A 9,535-nucleotide genomic window follows, 5' to 3' on the forward strand; every position below is an offset into this window, starting at 1 on the left:
GATTTCGGAATCTGTGTCTGAGCATGATGCAATGTGGCTGGAATCTTCCCGTACCTCCCTCCCCTTGCCAAGTATACCTCCTCGTCTTGCGATTCGTGGACAGAGTATTTGCTATTACTAACTAAAATGTATTGCAGAATTCCAAATGTTCAAATGTGTGTGAAATCTTACGGGACTTAACTGCTAAGGTCATCAGCCCCTAAGCTTACACACCTAAATTATCCTAAGGACAAACACACACCCGTGCCCGAGGGAGGACTCGAACCTCCGCCGGGACCAGCCGCACAGTCCATGACTGCAGCGCCTAAGACCGCTCGGCTAATCCCGCGCGGATATTGCAGAATTCAATTAGTCTTTCTCCTGTCTCATTCTTACTACGAAGTCCATATTCACTTTTTTCTGCTCCTTCCCGTACAACAACATTACAGTTTCCCGTCGCTATTAGGTTTTCATCTCCTTTTATACGTTTTACGTGTCGGAGCGTGGAATGTCAGAAGCTTGAACGTGGCAGGTAAGCTAGATAATTTGAAAAGAGAAAAGCAAAGACTCAATGTAGATTACCCGTCGAATAGTTTCTCTGTGTCTCCATCTTCTGCTTGCTGCGCTGACATGTGTACCTGAACTATTGTTGTTGGTGTTGGTTTGATGTCGATTCTAAACTGTTCTCAGTTATACACTCTCTGCCCTATTTTACTATTCATAAGGAATTCTACTCCCATTATATCATCTTCTACTACTGTTGATGTTACACTATACTCATTTGACCACAAATCCTTGTCTTCTTTCTATTTCACTACACTGACATTGAGCCTTTGCTGTTCCCTTTTTAAATTATCTAGCTTACCTGCCACGTTCAAGCTTCTGACATTTCACGCTCCGACACGTAAAACGTTATTCTTTCGTTGGTTATTCGATTTTTTTCTCACGGTCACCTTCCTCCTTGGCAGTCCGCTCCCGGAGATACGAATGGGGAACTAGTTCGGAATTTTTTTCCAATCGAGAGATCATCATGATGCTTTTTCGATTACAGGTCACGTGTCCTGTGGATACACGTTACGTGTCTTTAATGCAGTGTTTTCCATTGCCTTCTGCATCCTCTTGTAGCTGATCATTGCTGGTTCTTCCACCTTTTAGAACAGTTTCCCACCCCAAGAGCAAGAGAGGGCCCTGATATTCTGCCCGCTTCTCCGCATCCTTCAGAAGGCCGTTGGCAGAATGAAGGTGACTTCTTAGCGTCGGAAGTCTTCGGCCACTATTACTGATTACATTTTTCAAAATTTAGGCAGGGGCCAAGCTCTAACGCAGGATCGAGGACTTTTCGCTATTAATCAAAGACACTACCCACTTTTTTTCCTCTCTTTATTTTGATCGTTATTGTTCTTGTGTCTCGGACACGTCGGACACGTTGGCCATAGACTAATCTTCGACCTTGTACGTACCAACCGATATTCTATCTCTTGGACGTCGTAAATGGTCTTTAAGGTTTTGTGTTTGAAACAGTTTATGAAATGGAAGTATATCATACTCAAAGAATGAGTGGTTCAGTATCAGTTTGAAAAAGGTTTGGTTATAAAAACTACAAATAAAGTAGGAAATATGACAGTCTTCTAATCCATGTTAACACATTAAAAGATGCAGTGAAGAGTAAAACTAATGAACTTTTTTTTTATTATTATAATACACGAGCCACCATTCCAGTTTGTCTTCATGTCCATCTTGACACACAAGTACTTTGCGCTAGACATTTTATTGAGCAACTATCACCTTGTTTCACTTTACTGTACTCGTGACGTCCCACGAATATTGGGTAAATGCCGGATTACAGGTTGAAAGATCTGAGGTTTGTTTCCTGTTCTGCGTTAAGATGTTTTTCTGTTACTTGGTGGTTCACTTATGTCTGTCAGTTATTTATTAACGCGAAAAACGTCAAGCAGCATCGTGGTTCGGTGTCTACGTTAAACTGTGGGGTCTCCCTTTAGCTGGGTAGATAGTTCAGTTCAGAGGTCGGAATAAGACAGCAGCATACAACCTCCAGCACGCCTAGTAAAGTGCTCTGCCGTATTCAAGTCACAGTTGGGTTGAGGATGACAATTCTCCTGTACTTTTTGTATAAAACCCCCGTAAACGATGTGACCTGTATAACTCCTCTGCTACTGAATACTACTGTTTTTGGGATTCTGAGTGTTAACTTTTAAATATATTTTTCAGCAATGGAATTTATATCTGTTCGTATGATGTAAACTGACTACAGTAAAATCTTAGTGAGAGAATCTGTGATATGCAAACTTTAATGTTAATCACTCAAACTGCCGAGTCTTTATCTTGAAAAAGTGTTCTGATGTAGCTTCTGTTGGGCTGGTGCATAAATTACTGGCGTGTTTATTTTTAACGATGGTATTCCCCTTACTATGGATTTATTTATCGATTGCCAGTTTTGGCTTGTAGCTGACTGTTGCTATTTGACTTTATCTATTGTCATTTTGTCATTAGTGAGTGCAGCTGTGGTCGCTAGAAGATGGAGTGCCAAGTGGAGAAGTCGCAACATTTCCAACATATTCTTCTGTTTTAATTTAGTAGAGGAGTAACCAACTGCGACATAAATGCTGTACGGGGTTTATGTATATGTTTTGACGATGCCATTACGCCCTTACCACTTTAGGACATGGTGTAGAAAACATTTGAGGATGGTCATTACTGACTGAAACCGGTCATCGTCAAAAGAATTGATATTGTGATCAAAGACTGAAAACATTTAAAAAACATTTAGTAGAGGGGTGACTGCAGTAGAGGAGGCCAGAAACATTTGTGTCATGTATTAGGGTACGAATACGGCAAGAAAATGGTTTTCTCGTTTTAATGACGATCGTTTTTATATTAGTGACTCCTCACGTTCAGTAAGAACTTCGAGGTGTAATGGGAACGCACTAATCCACAAACATTCATATCAGTGCACTAGAAAAATGGTAAGTTTGATGCTGTGTCATAATTCCACCATAGTGCGACATTTGCATGGAATGGGAAAGATTAAAAAATCGTGTGTATAGGTACTGCGGCAACGGCCTTGCCGCAGTGGATACACCGGTTCCCGTCAGATCACGGAAGTTAAGCGCTGTCGGGCGTGTCCGGCACTTGGATGGGTGACCATCCGGACCGCCACGAGCTGTTGCCATTTTTCGGGGTGCACTCAGCCTCGTGATGCCAACTGAGGAGCTACTCGACCGAGTAGTAGCGGCTCTGGTCAAGCATACCATCATAACGGCCGGGAGAGCGGTGTGCTGACCCCACGCCTCTCCTATCCGCATCCTCCAACTGAGGATGACACGGCGGTCGGATGGTCCCGATGGGCCACTTGTGGCCTGAAGACGGAGTGGTGGTATAGGTACTGCATGCTCTATGCCAAAATCACAAAAATCAGCCGGTGGCCATAAGTGCATCTTTGCTTTGTCGTCATCACTCAGCTCATGAAAATGATACGAGCGGAAACAAATTACAGGTGCAACCTTTATCGACCTTACAGCAGCTTACGACACCATAAACCACAGTAAGTTAATATCAAAAATATATAACACCACAAAAGACTACCGACTGGCGCAATTCATCCAGTGCCTGTTGCAGAATAGACGGTATTTTGTCACGCTGCAGTCGAAGAAGAGCCGATGGCGGACCCAGAAAAACGGCCTACCTCAAGGTAGCGTCCTCGCCCCATTGCTGTATAATATTTATACCAATGACCAACCGATCAGCATGGACGCTCGCTCCTTCATCTATGCAGACGATACAGTCGTTGCCACCCAGGGAAAAACCTTTGAAGAGGTAGAAAGTAAATTAACTTTAGCGATTGAAAAGCTGGGTGACTATTATGATAATAACCACCTCAAGCCAAACCCAGCAGAAACCCAGGTCTGTGCTTTTCACCTACGTAATAAGAAAGCAAGGAGGAAACTCAACATAAGCTGGAAGGGACAACATCTATCTCACTGCGACACACCAAAATATCTTGGGATTAAACTTGACCGTGCTCTCACCTACAAGGAACACTGTTTGGCCACAAAGATGAAAGTGAGTGCCAGGAACAACATCATCCGCAAGCTAACAAATAGCAGATGGGGAGCGCAACCTACAGTTCTCCGCACGTCAGCTTTAGCTTTATGTTTCTCCACTGCGGAGTACTCGGCACCCGTTTGGCAAAATTCCACCCACGCTGAACAAGTAAATATAGCATTGAATGAGACTGGACGCATCGTACAGGATGCCTCCGCCCAACTCCCACAAAGCAGCTGTACCACCTCATGGGCATAGCCCCGCCAGACATCAGAAGAAGGACTGCCGCAGAAATCGAGAAACATAAACAGGAGACAGATCCCAGGCATCCAATGTTCGGATACAATCTTCAACCTCGCCGACTTAAATCAAGGAAGTGTTTCCTACGAACAACTGAAGCAACTCTTTTATCGCCTAGAGCACGACGAGAAGAGCTGTGGTACAATGTGGACCCAGGAAGACCAGGGAATAGCCCCAGGGAAGAACCCACAGCTGGCTCTGAACTCCCATATACGACCTGGAAAGCCCTGAATAGACTACGAACAGGCGTATCAAGATGCAGAGCAAACTTGGAAAAATGGGGCTACATCAGTGCAGACGAGCCCTGCGAGTGTGGAGAACAGCAAGACCCACAACTCCTACTGGTCTGCAGGAAACTAAACAACCCGTGTTCGACTCAAGACCTATTTGAAGCAAATGACAAGGCTATTCAAGCTGCAGTGTATTGGGCTTCACGTGGGATATGAAAATCGCTCCGTTTCGCATCCTTATCGCTTATCATTATATGTTACATACTTTTCTATATTATTGTAGTTAATTTACCTTATAACCATGTACTATTGTATTATAACTGCTTCTCTTGCATTGTAATATAATTTTTTTTTGTAAAATGGTGATGTCTTGGATACGATAAATAAATAAATAAGCTCATGAAAAACACCGGCCATTCCCATCCTGTGATGTTATTGGTGACTAGAAGCAGTTTCTTAATGCTAACATAAGGAAAAGAAAGGAATGGTTGAACTCAAAGAAAGCAGCAATTTCCCGTACAAAGACCAGCGCGCATTCACAAAAGATAATGTTAAGGATCTGGCAGATGCTTCCCCGAGGTGCAACCATCACTGCTGACGTTTATTGTCAACAAATGAGACTTGTGGACGCAATCGAAGAACAACGACCAGGAAGACTGCGTGAAGTGATGCTACTCCGTGATACCGCCCGGCTGCATTCTGCTAGACTGACAAAAAGCACTACACACATGACGCGCCATTCCGCATCCACCTTACTGACCTGATCTTGCACTCGCAGATTTTCAGCTTTTCCACTCTCTGTCGAACAATCCTCAAGGAACTTCCTTTGCGGATGAACGTGTGCTCCGAGCATGGCTCGACGTGTTCCTCGTCTCAAAATCACGTGATTTGTACAGTCGCGGAATCGAAAAGTTGCACCAGCGTTGGCAGTCTGTTGTAAATAGTGAAGGAGAATACATTATTGATGAGTAAATCATCTGTTATGTGTATCTCTTCTCTTTATTACAAAACTAAACTCAGAACTACTCCAGAACAGGTCATGAAGGCCCAACGGTACCGACCGGTCGCCGTGTCATCTTCAGCCCAAAAGCGTCACTGGATGCGGATATGGAGGGGCATGTGGTCAGCACACCGCTCTCCCAGCTATATGTCAGTTTCCGAGACCGGAGCCGCTACTTCTCAATCAAGTAGCTCCTCAGTTTGCCTCACAAGGGCTGAGTGCACCCCGAGTGCCAATAGCACTGGGCTGACCGGATGGTTACCCATCCAAGTGCTAGCCCAGCCCGACAGCGCTTAACTTCGGTGATCCGACGGGAACCGATCTTACCACTGCGGCAAGGCCGTTGGTTTTTCATTCTGGAAACATCCCCCAGGCTGTGGCTAAGCTATGTCTCCGCAATATCCTTTCTTTCAGGAGTGCTAGTTATGCAAGGTTCACAGGTCAGCCTGTGTGAAGTTTGGAAGGTAGGAGACGAGGTACGGGCGGAATTGAAGCTGTGAGGACCGGTCGTGAGTCGTGCTTGGGTAGTTCAGTCGGTAGAGCACTTGCCCGCGAAAGGCAAAGGTTCTGAGTTCGAATCTCGGTCCGACATACAGTTTTAATTTGCCAGGAAGTTTTCTGTTGGTTTCTGTTTATTAATCTTATGGAAAAACGGTACGAACGTATACACCAACCTAACATTTTGAATAAGTATTCCGCTACTCATGTGTGTAATTGATCCGTGTTATCTGTAAGATGATGGGTGAGCTTCGCTTCAGTGCGTCAATCTTCTCTTGACATTGGCTCATAGGTAAACAATGAAATGAAATAGGAAACTTGCAGTATCATTCCTTTTGAGTGATAGCTTTTTATTTGCGCTTTGTTTTACGGCACTGACTGTCAACACAACATTCTACATCCACATCTACATCTACATTTATACTCCGCAAACCACCCAACGGTGTGTGGCGGAGGGCACTTTACGTGCCACTGTCATTACCTCCCTTTCCTGTTCCAGTCGTGTATGGTTCGCGGGAAGAACGACTGCCGGAAAGCCTCCGTGCGCGCTCGGATCTCTCTAATTTTACATTCGTGATCTCTTTGTGAGGTATAAGTAGGGGCAAGCAATATATTCGATACCTCATCCAGAAACGCACCCTCTCGAAACCTTGACAGCAAGCTACGCCGCGATGCAGAGCGCCTCTCTTGCAGAGTCTGCCACTTGAGATTGCCAAACATCTCTCTAACACTATCACGCTTACCAAATAACCCTGTGACGAAACGCGCCGCTCTTCTTTGGATCTTCTCTATCTCCTCCGTCAACCCCACCTGGTACGGATCCCACACTGATGAGCAATACTCAAGTACAGGTCGAACGAGTGTTTTGTAAGCCACCTCCTTTGTTGATGGACTACATCTTCTAAGCACTCTTCCAATGAATCTCAACCTGGTACCCGCCTTACCAACAATTAATTTTATATGATCATTCCACTTCAAATCGCTCCGCACGCATACTCCCAGATATTTTACAGAAGTAACTGCTACCAGTGTTTGTTCCGCTATCATATAATCATACAATAAAGGATCCTTCTTTCTATGTATTGGCAATACATTACATTACTACAGATTGCACCAAATTACTTCACCGTGGTCAACTTTTTGCTGTTAGGTTTAAGTAGTTCTAGGCGCTTCAGTCTGGAACCGCGCGACCGCTACGGTCGCGGGTTCGAATCCTGCCTCGTGCATGGATGTGTGTGATGTCCTTAGGTTAAAAATGGTTCAAATGGCTCTGAGTACTATGGGACTTAACTTCCAGGTCATCAGTACCCTAGAACTTAGAACTACTTAAACCTAACTGTGCCTAATTTAGTTAGGTTTAAGTACTTCTAAGTTCTAGGGGACTGATGACCTCAGATGTTAAGTCCCATAATGCTCAGAACCATTTCAACCATTTTTAACCTAAGGACATCACACACATCCATGCCCGAGGCAGGATTCGAACCTGCGACCGTAGCGGAGTGGGTGTTGTGTTGTCCTCATCATCATTTCTTCGTCAGCGACACGCAAGTCGCCCAGTGTGGTGTCACCTGAAATAACACTTGCCTCCCGGCCATCAGTGCCACACAATCACTCCGTTTGTGGGTCCCTTCCATCAGCATAGCGTCGCCCATTACGCCTCTAAACGACTGCACCACATGACTAGATGTGATTTGCCAATGAGTAAAATATTCTTCCAAACAGCTTCCTTTTCTTGCAAGTGCCTTTTCTCATCACACTGCTACATACAATTCGGCCTGAGTTCAGTATAAAATTAGATACTCATTTACCTACACAGAAGTTTTAATTCATTTTCAATTAATAAAATGATATGTGGCACCGAAGCTTTCTAAAGATCTGGCCGTCGGACACTTGTAATTGTTCAAAATAACTAAGCTATTTCCAAAAAACCGTCTTCACCAGGTCAGCTGTCGACTTGAGTTGATTCGTGAAACCAAAGTTCGAAAATGGATTTTCGGTTTACCTTCCTGAATTGTCCTTAAAAAAGTTAGCTGCTGCATCGTATGCCACACATTAGTTGATGCGTTTCTGAAGAATCTGTGACGGCATGTTACGTCGTTTGACTAATTACCAGCACGGGTAGTGCCAGGGCAGATTGGAAGCGTTTCACAAGGGCTCTTCACAGTGCGACACATCTTATGCGGCTGCAGAAACACCACAGACTATTGCGTCATCCAGAGGACGCTGTCACTGAAGAGAGGACATTACTCTTATCGTAAAACTGAAAATAACCAGATAACTGCAACGTTGCATCAATACCGCACTGTGAAAAGTGGACCATAGGACAGTGATAAACAGAGGTTCTAAGTTATTTCGTAAGCGTGCTGACAATTGACTTTCGCAAGGCAGTAGAGTGGGGAGAAGACGGGGGCTCTTCCCCCCTCCCCCCTCGCCCCCTCCCCCCTCCCTGGAATCTTGAGTAAAGCGTTTTTTCTGAGATATAATAAGCTTTTGTGTCACTTGTAAAATTTAGTTCTTGTGGCATGACACATCCTCAAACTGGCCAACTTCTTCATATAAATATATTGGCCAGGTGATAGTAGGACTGGCGCACTGAGGGTTGTGTCCGAACTTTATGTACGTAGACGTTTCATCCATTCCAGGAATCGGGAAACTCAAGCGTTTTTGCCTGTTATCGGCATTGATACTGGCAAGATATCGTTCCAAGGGATTCTAACATTTCGAGAATGATTTCATTTCAATAACATAAATGTGACATAAAGTCATGCAGGAGGCGGGCGACCATTATTACAATAATCATCAGTTCTCCATTGAGGCTGACTGGATCGCGATGGTAAACGTCAAACATCAGGCAAGAAATGACTTGATTGCTCTTACGACGCGTTTCGGAATTTATCCAGAATCAGATATCCAGGAGCAATTATTGCACGTAAATATGGCATTTTAGGTTGTGTGTGAAGCAAATATTCGCAGACCAGTCTGACGGTATCTGATGATGGATAAATTCCGAAACGCATCGTAAGAGCAATAAAGACATTCCTTGCCCGATGTTCGACTTTCACCATTGCACCCAGTCAGCCTGAATGTAGCAGACCGATAAGTTTAATTTCAAGTTTGACGTCGGATAACAAAAGACAAAATAATTTTTCTTCGTGTGATATAATTACAAACCAACAACTTTCGAATTTTTTCTTTTACTTGTACTGTGAAACCTTAGTTCTGGCCAAATTTCATCATTGTAGATCAACTGGAAGTATCCTATAGTTTTTGTTGAGCGAGTTTGCGAGTATCAAAACACGTGACATAAATGGCCGTACTTTTTGACTGACTGACACAGAAGTTAATGTTTACTATACCGCTAAGGGACTTTAGAACTTGGTATGTGACTCAAACTTTGATCTGCTACGTCTACCTGTTCGTGAGAAAAAAAGGGTCTTAAGAGACGGACAGGCAGACAGATAGTTAG

General features: G+C 44.1%; 1 pseudogene; it reads left to right on the forward strand.

The window, feature by feature from the left end:
• The first annotated feature begins 3,051 nt into the window (after nt 1-3,051).
• On the forward strand, nt 3,052-3,169 carry LOC124790193 (annotated as a pseudogene).
• Nucleotides 3,170-9,535: the final 6,366 nt, after the last annotated feature.

The sequence above is a fragment of the Schistocerca piceifrons genome, chromosome 3 (genome assembly GCF_021461385.2).
Source record: "Schistocerca piceifrons isolate TAMUIC-IGC-003096 chromosome 3, iqSchPice1.1, whole genome shotgun sequence".
Lineage (NCBI taxonomy): Eukaryota > Metazoa > Arthropoda > Insecta > Orthoptera > Acrididae > Schistocerca > Schistocerca piceifrons.